The sequence below is a fragment of the Centruroides sculpturatus genome, unplaced genomic scaffold (genome assembly GCF_000671375.1).
Source record: "Centruroides sculpturatus isolate CEXI.00-Female unplaced genomic scaffold, Cexi_2.0 scaffold1908, whole genome shotgun sequence".
In the NCBI taxonomy this organism is placed as follows: Eukaryota; Metazoa; Arthropoda; class Arachnida; order Scorpiones; family Buthidae; genus Centruroides; species Centruroides sculpturatus.
The window spans coordinates 55747-64091 of NW_019386124.1; the positions used below are offsets into that span (position 1 = coordinate 55747).

At 30.0% G+C, this 8345-nt stretch overlaps 1 protein-coding gene and 1 long non-coding RNA gene across 2 annotated transcripts in view; both read left to right on the forward strand.

The window, feature by feature from the left end:
• The window catches only part of LOC111613722, a 45703-nt gene that overhangs the window by 23853 nt on the left and 13505 nt on the right, over nt 1-8345 (forward strand). The window lies entirely within an intron of this gene.
• On the forward strand, nt 2399-5492 carry LOC111613719. The gene is made up of 2 exons (XR_002754815.1): nt 2399-2460; nt 5374-5492. It is a non-coding gene; the product is annotated as an uncharacterized LOC111613719 (long non-coding RNA).

The following is an 8345-nucleotide window of genomic DNA, read 5'->3' on the forward strand; positions in this document are numbered from 1 at the left end:
ACAATGATCATGTTGCAGCTTCCAGAATCAAGCTGCGTGATTCTTCACAAACATACTTGAAAAAAGTATTCCTGTGTAATTTGTCTACTGTGAGCAAGGTGGGCGTTGCGACTCTGAAATGCCTTATGACGTCGGTGGATTTGCAGGGCTTTATACGTAATGATTGCCTATGCTCACATTACCCTGCCTTCACCATACTCCTGATGCAAATCCTCCAGGCAGATGCATACGTCAGCCAACTCTCGCCCAAATATTTATTCGATCCTAGCCTCTGCGGGCCGAATAGCACTGAACCGAGTTTTTCTATAACTGGACTGGATGGAAGATTTAATATGGTAAGTGAATCAAATATGGACACGCTAACGTGGTCAAAATAATGAAAATTTTTTATTTATCTTTCTAATTGCATTAAATTTGCAGGTTGATAACACACGTAATGGTTATAATGAGAAAAAAATTTTAGAAGACCATAGAAAATTATCTAGGAGTTTTAAAAGGTTATTTTAAAATGTCTGCAAGTGGCTATTTTAAAAACACCTATTTAGTATGGTTACCTGTTACTGTTTTAAGACTATTTTAAGGTTTAAGGAGAATGTAAACACATATTTTTGTAAAATAAATTGCTATTGTGAAATGGTTAAAAATGTTTTATTAAATTAAATGCGATACAAAATTATATTAAAATTTTTTTCGGTTTTAATCATTTAATGACATGGTCACTTAATAACCATATTAGGAATCCACGTTGTTCGGTTTTTTCAAGTGTAAATTACTATCATCTAGAGCAGGAGTGTCCAACCCGCAGGCAGCATGCAGCTCGAGGCAAGTTCCAATGCAGCCCAATAAATGTGTAAACAAAACCGACAAATGTTTTAAATTTTTATTATTTATTTATTTCAACCGCATAAACTCAAAAAAGAAGTTTCACAAAGTCGTAAACCTTCATTCATATTTTATTTTTGAGTGGAAAAGAAATATTTTCAAATACTGTACTTGGAGATGTGTGAATGAAAAAGAAATACTAAATAAAGCTGGAGTTGTGACTCAAAAAATTATAGACCCATATTTGAAAAAGGAGAGAAAAGATAAAAGATAAAAAGTAGTGATAAAGGTTAAATAGATCTTTTGTTATGAAAATATTGACCCTTAATTTTCCAACATTTCTCACTTCTTTATCTTTTGTCCTTTCTCTCCTTTCCCGGCATTTGGGTCTATAACCCACTGAGTCAAAACTCCAGCTTTATTTAGTATTTCTTCAACTGTACAAGATTTGGCTACATTGCGCCAAATGTGGCTACGTTTTTTTTTCTTGACGTAAAAATAATCATTCGGCGCTTAGACTACTTTTTTTGGCTACATATTATTTATAAATATATTAGTTGAATAAAAATGCGCTGTAAAATGGTGCTTTATTATTAATTACAGACCCAAATAAAACAAATATTTGTATTTTTCAAATAAATTTTCGTTTGTCTCTTTTAGATAAACAAGATAATAAATGAATTTATCTATTTCTAAGTAAAAATTAAAAGTGCCTGTAGAAGTAATTTTTTAAAATATCCTTTTTCATGATAATACTTTTAATACTTATTATTATAATTTACACATGTTAGTCCTTAAATATACTTGTATATTCAGACACAGGTATATATTATATAGGCCTATACTTGTGGCCCGAAACTCCTTGACTTCTTCCAGTGCGGCCCAGAGAAACAAAAAAGTTGGACACCCCTGATCTAGAGAAACACCAGCCATATTAGCAGACCTATGAGTCGCTCAGTTTTTTGGTCGTTCCTACGAGCTTAATTAAAAAGATATGGAACTGATAAAAAAAACTCAACATGCTGGTTTAGCCCGGAAAATGCCAGTTTAAGTGAGGTTATACACATCCCTCTCTAGAGGGATTAAAAAAAAACGAACGAGTTTTCATTGTACAACTGTGAACCAGTCAGCATTATATCAAAACCTGCGATTATGCGTTTAATTTCTTCATTTTGTAGATTTACCAGTGGCGAAGCGGTCTTCGTGCCTTGAACACTGGGAATTCGGTCGTGGGTTCGCGCCTCGCTCGGACGGGCTGGCCACGTGGTTTCCGGGGTTCTCCACGTCTGTAACACCTAAATAGGGACCAGTGTCCCGGAGGGCATCCCCTCGGCAGATCGCCCAAGTGTTGCGTTGCCATAACTTAATAGCAACATTATCATNTGGGACAATTGTCAATCTTAAATATTAATTAGTTATGTTATTGCATTAATTAATCGCTCAGGTCTTTTTTGTGATCAAAAAATAAACAAAAAAAAAATTCAAAAATAAAATTATTCTCATGCGTAATTCTAAGCAAGTTCTGTGATTAGCGTGACGTAAGCACGTTTCTAATTGTTGCTTAAACAATAGATAGCAATAATACATTTTCGGCCATTGTCGAAGCGTTTGTTCGGTGCTATTAAATAAGATTAATGAGTAAGTACAGTACATTTTTATTCTATAATTATATTAACTGTTTACTAACGTGTCGAAAATAAATACAGAAACATAAAATTAAAAGTAATTTTCGACCAGATGTTTAAAAATCCCAATAGAATGATATAGAATTTTAAGAACGGCGAATATTCTTAGTGCCATTAACGATATTTAACTTTGCATTCATTTTCTGCTTGAGACAATTACATCATTAAACGTATTTTCTTCAAATAAATAACAATTTATTATTTATATCCAATATCTTAATATTGAATTCTATTAATAAACATTTAGTCATTTATTTCACCGGGAATAACTCTTTAGTAAAANAAGTCGTTAATTGTCTTGTAGACATTATAACGAAAAGTTGCAGTGAAAATAATTTCATAAACGTAAGTTAAATTCAATAAAATTATTTTAATGATATCATAGCATGTTCTTAACGTTAAATCACATCGATAAGTTCCGAAATGTATGCTTAAATTGACTACAAGTATAATTATTCCATGTAATAGTACTAGGAAAACGCGCGATTTTGTCGTATCGCGATAGAATTAGAGCTGAGCAGGAAGGAAACAAGCGATCCCTGCACCTGTTAGGCACAGAAGATGTCATGTATTTACACCATGTATAAAGATCAATTAACACTAGTACGAATTTTCTAAGAATTCTTGTTATTNTCTATTAATAAACATTTAGTCATTTATTTCACCGGGAATAACTCTTTAGTAAAACTGCATATCAATTCTTCAATTTACGATTGTAACAATTTACACTTTCCAGACAATTAATAATGTCAAATCACAATGTAATATTTATGACTGAAATAAATTGACTTTTGCTAAATTCTTAGTATTATTGCTGTGGATTTTCAATGGATAAAATTTACAAAATATATTCCTACAATGAGAATTTCATCTGTTTATTTGGTGTAAACCGTTCGTCATTTCCTATATCTCTTTCAAATTCTTACATAATTATTAAATTCACGCGAAAAATCTCTTACGAATTGCTGTGTTTGATGCGTTTAGTTTTATTCTTTAGTTTTTAATAATCAAATGGAAATACGTGAATATTCCGATTGTGACAATAATGTTAGTGCAGAAAATGCGTTCACAAATACAGTGAAAGCAGTCCTGCAACTGACACGTGATATCAATGCTGATTTTCCAGAAGAAACAGAATTATCTTCTGTAAGTTCAATTCAAAATAATTTAATAATTCTCATCATCTAAAGGTTTAAAACTGAAAAACACAACACGAGAAATGCACAATTTGTGGAAAGTGTTGATTGTAATAGCTGCAAATTCTTTATTAATTAATAAATGATTTTTCCGACTAATAAAAGAATATTTCGACTACTGTAAGATTATTCTATCAGGAATGGAAACTTTTCACTTTTTAAAAAATTTCGATGATGAAGAGGAGGGTCCTTTTTGGTTTTTGGAAAGTACTCGATGTGAAATAAGACCATTGAAAACAGAACTTTTATTTTTAGAGAAGCATTCATTGGTCAAAAAAATAACATATGAAGAAAACGATGAAGTGGAGGAGTTGGTTGAAGGTGAGGTTACAAAAAAATTATAAAGAATTATAAAATCATTTGTTAAAAATTATTTTAAAATCTTTTAATGATAAACTCATTCTGTTTGAATCTATTTAATTTATAAAACTTAATATTAGTTATCCATTTGCACTCTTTCACGTGTGTTGTATGTCGTAGTTTATTATATTCGAAACAATTCAAAAATAGATCATTCATTTCTACAAAGATTACATTTATTTCGTCAAAAACACTTTTGAATTCGGTTTTTATTCAACTAACAATTTCAACCACATTATAAAAATACTCAGCGGTAAACATCATTAATTAGGAGTAAACCAACAAACAAAATAATTGCAACAAACTCGATCTTAACATTGACGAAATGATTCATTGACTTGGCCACTTCTCGTATGAAATTTAATTGAAAATTAATTTATTATCCTTCAAAGTATATGTCGAGAAATTTCCAATGATTTTAATATAATTGAATGAATTTTATTTTTCTGGCTGTTATAATATTTGACTTGGAAGTTTTTGGAATGGTTGTGACACGTCCGAACAGAAAAAGTAAAGAAATGAAATAAGGATGTGCGTGTATTTACGTCTATTTCGTTTAATATCACTGAATAGATAAATATTACAAACTGAAATTTGCACGGTAAATCGTTTAATAAGGGGCATCGTAGACATTTAATTTTGATGGCAGAAGGGAAAAAATAGAAGTGGGTCACCCATCACGTCTCAAGCATAATGAGTGTTTATAAAGATTTTACACGCTTTTAGCTCTAACAAATTTGTATACAACTCGTCCCTATTTTCAAACTTAAGCTTTCTCCGCATTCTTTGAGTGTGTGACGTAAACAAATAGTGTATAAACGTACAATAAACGCTTGTAGAACTCAGACATCGAGGACTAAATTCGAATTCTATTGAAATGTAACACGAAACTTGTATATAATTTTTTGTATATAAATTTGTTGGAATTATAATTTCCGACATCCGGTGTAATTAATAAAAGTCGTAGTCTACGCCTGTATCCAAATACACTTAAAAAACAGACAATTCGTAAAAGGCACGCAGAGATCTGTATTAATATTGAGTGTATTATATTTTTGATCCTCTAATTTATTTACAATGAAAGAAATCCGGTTTGACATTTACTTACATAGTAATTATATTGCATTACCTCACTGTTTACACAATAATTTTACTTTCTAACTTAATGTACAGTTTATATAGAAATACAGATATATATTTCTACATAAACTTATTAGACTGATGCATTTTTTATAATGAATGTGTTTGAATAGGTGTAGGCATTACGATATAAAATTATATAAAGCTAAATTCTCAAATGATTTTTATAGAAGAGAATCAAAACAAAGAGATGACAGGAAGAAATAAACAGATGAAAAAATTAAGTCGATTGGATAAAAGAAGAAATAATGATGATAGATTTCCATACAAAAGTAAATCGGATGATGATGATAAAGTAAGAAAATATTTTCTAACTTTGCCTAATTTACACTTATGAATTCATTGTCGTTTCTCGCTGAATTTCAATTTCAATATTATTTTGATATTTTAAGACTCGTTTTCTCTCTTGTATTCACAATGATTCTATACATTCTGGTTACTTTACCTTCGTAATATTATTTTTCAACAAACATTGTAATTTGAACCTGCTGTTAATTTATCTTCATCTTTTATTTACGAAACATTTTTATTATTTGCAGGAAAAGACCAAATATTTCGATGTTTTTGTGGATTTTTTCCGCAGATTTCCATCTATCATCTGCTCCTGTTTAAAAAGAAAAAAGTAAAATGGCGGAATGTACATTATCGTTACATTCCGTTTAGCTCAAAAAAAGAAAAAAAGTTATAGGTTTTTTAATATTAGAAAAATTTATTGTTCTTACAATTATAACGAAGGCACATTACAAAATTATTTGGTCCAAATATCTGGTGTGCAACTTTCATCGGCAGGCGCCATCGTATTATCTGCTCTATACTTTCGGCTGAATTATTAATGCTTAATAAAAACAGAGCGAAGGATAATTTCTAATACATTCGTGGAGATGTCATTAAAATGTTATCGAAGGTTATCAGAGGAATGTAAGCGAAAGACATAACAAGGAATTGACAAGGTGTTCCTTCGTGAAGACATAATCACCGTACTTGTCTCTGCAAGGGAAGAAACCAAGAAAATGGCAATTGAAATAGTAAAACAGAAATCTGTTAGCCTTCGATAATAGTTCGATTAAATAACAAAATGAGGAATCGTGGCACGAGAAATGCTATTTTTCGTGAAGATAAAAGCGTCTTTTTAATGAAATCTTTAAGGCATCTGCAAAATTTTTTTTAATTGAAACAAAGAGTTACATCCAATTGATCTGAAAGAATGAAATTTCTGTTTAAATTTGAGAAATAGAATTGGATTGCATACCGTTTAATATCTATTCATATGTTTTACTTCATGAAAGTATTTGATCTTAGATTTATTGTTATTAATTTTAAGATTTATGAGCTTGATTGCAACTAAAAGTAATTAATCTTTGTGTTGTTTTTTTCACACAATAAATTATTGTGCCTTTGAAGTGTTTACTGTTCAATTTATTATAAAGTATCTCCGAAAAATTTTAAAATTTATTCCACGAAATATAAACAAAAAATGATAAGACACTTTTTTGTATACAAATATAATAATAATTTCAGTTATTCGGGTGTGTAGAGCGTACGAAATATATGACAGTTAAAATTTGTTTAATGGTATTGTAATATATTTTTCGTAAAATAGTTCACATACACATTAAACACATACAATATTACATTTACATTAGTATACACTAAAAACTAAGAATTAAGTATGTATATTTTTTACCGTATTGCACTATTCACTAGTCGTTTCTGACTTTTGGAGGCTTAATAAATCCCGAGTATGTAAACTGGTATAAAAATTGAGAAAGAGGTAAACAGGTTAACATAAAGAAAAATACTTTTATTTTAATGAATATACTTCACCCCAAATGCATTTCGCATGCTAAGGCCTCTTCAGTAGAGTTTCTTACAACCAGAATGCACAACAGGAACGAAATCTGCAAACGACACATCTTTCTCAGTAGAAGATACAACAGAAGACACTTAAACATCCACGAAAGACACATCTTTCTCACTAGTACCATCGCGTTTACAATCCTTAAATAACACTAACTCTTCCCAGCATTCCGCTGGCATCACTCCATTATTCAAATTCATAACATTACTTTCCATAATTATTGCAAAATGTTCTTTAAATTTTCTCTGAACTATATTTTTTTTCCTTATGTATTATTTTTACATTATTAATATCCAATTGACAATTATTTACGTGACAATGCAAAACAACCGGGAATGTATTAATTTTATTTCGTATTGCAGCCAAATGTTCCGACATCCGCACCTTAATTTTCCGCTTCGTTTCTCCTACGTAATAATACGGTACTCCACACGTACATTGAAGCCTATAAACTACTTTTTCTTCTTCTAAAAAATCTTTTTTTCTGTAAGATTCAGTTTTAATTAATTCAGATAATCTATTTTTGTTTTGGAATGGAGCCAATTGTATTAAATTTTCACAAAAAGTTTTTTTATATTTTTCGAAAATACCTTGGATATATGGAAAAGAAACATACTTTTTACTTTCTTTTTGTTGCTTTACTTGAAATCTTCTTTTTGAATATTCATCATACCAGTTCCTCAGCAATCTTTTCGGATAATTGTTCAACAAGTACTTCTTATTTATTTTTTTGAGTTCTTCTATTCTTTTTTCACTTCTGGTTGTTCTAGAAAATATCTTTTTTACTTCCATTAAATAAATATTTCTTTTTTGATTAATTGGACAATACGATCTAAAATTTATAACTTTATTTGTGTTACAAGGTTTTTCATACCTACTATACTCCAAATGATCTTTAAACCTGGTTATTGTGATATCCAAATAATTTAGACTATCTAATTTTTCACACTCATAGGTGAACTTAATATGTTCATTAATTTCATTAGCTTCTTTTAAGATTTTTTCTGGTGATGTTATTTTACTATTATAAATAATAAATATATCATCGACATACCGTGCCAGAAAAACTATTCCACCTAAGTTCAGCAACGTTTTATCTATATTTTTCATAACAATCTCTGCCAGCTTTGGGCCGACCACCGAGCCCATGGATATTCCATCCTTTTGTCGAAAGTACTCGCCTTTAACTGCAAAGAAATTGTTTTCCAATACAAATGTTATTAATGATATTAAATGTAAAGGGGTGTTATACTCACTTAAACTCTGTATAATCATTTCTTTTGT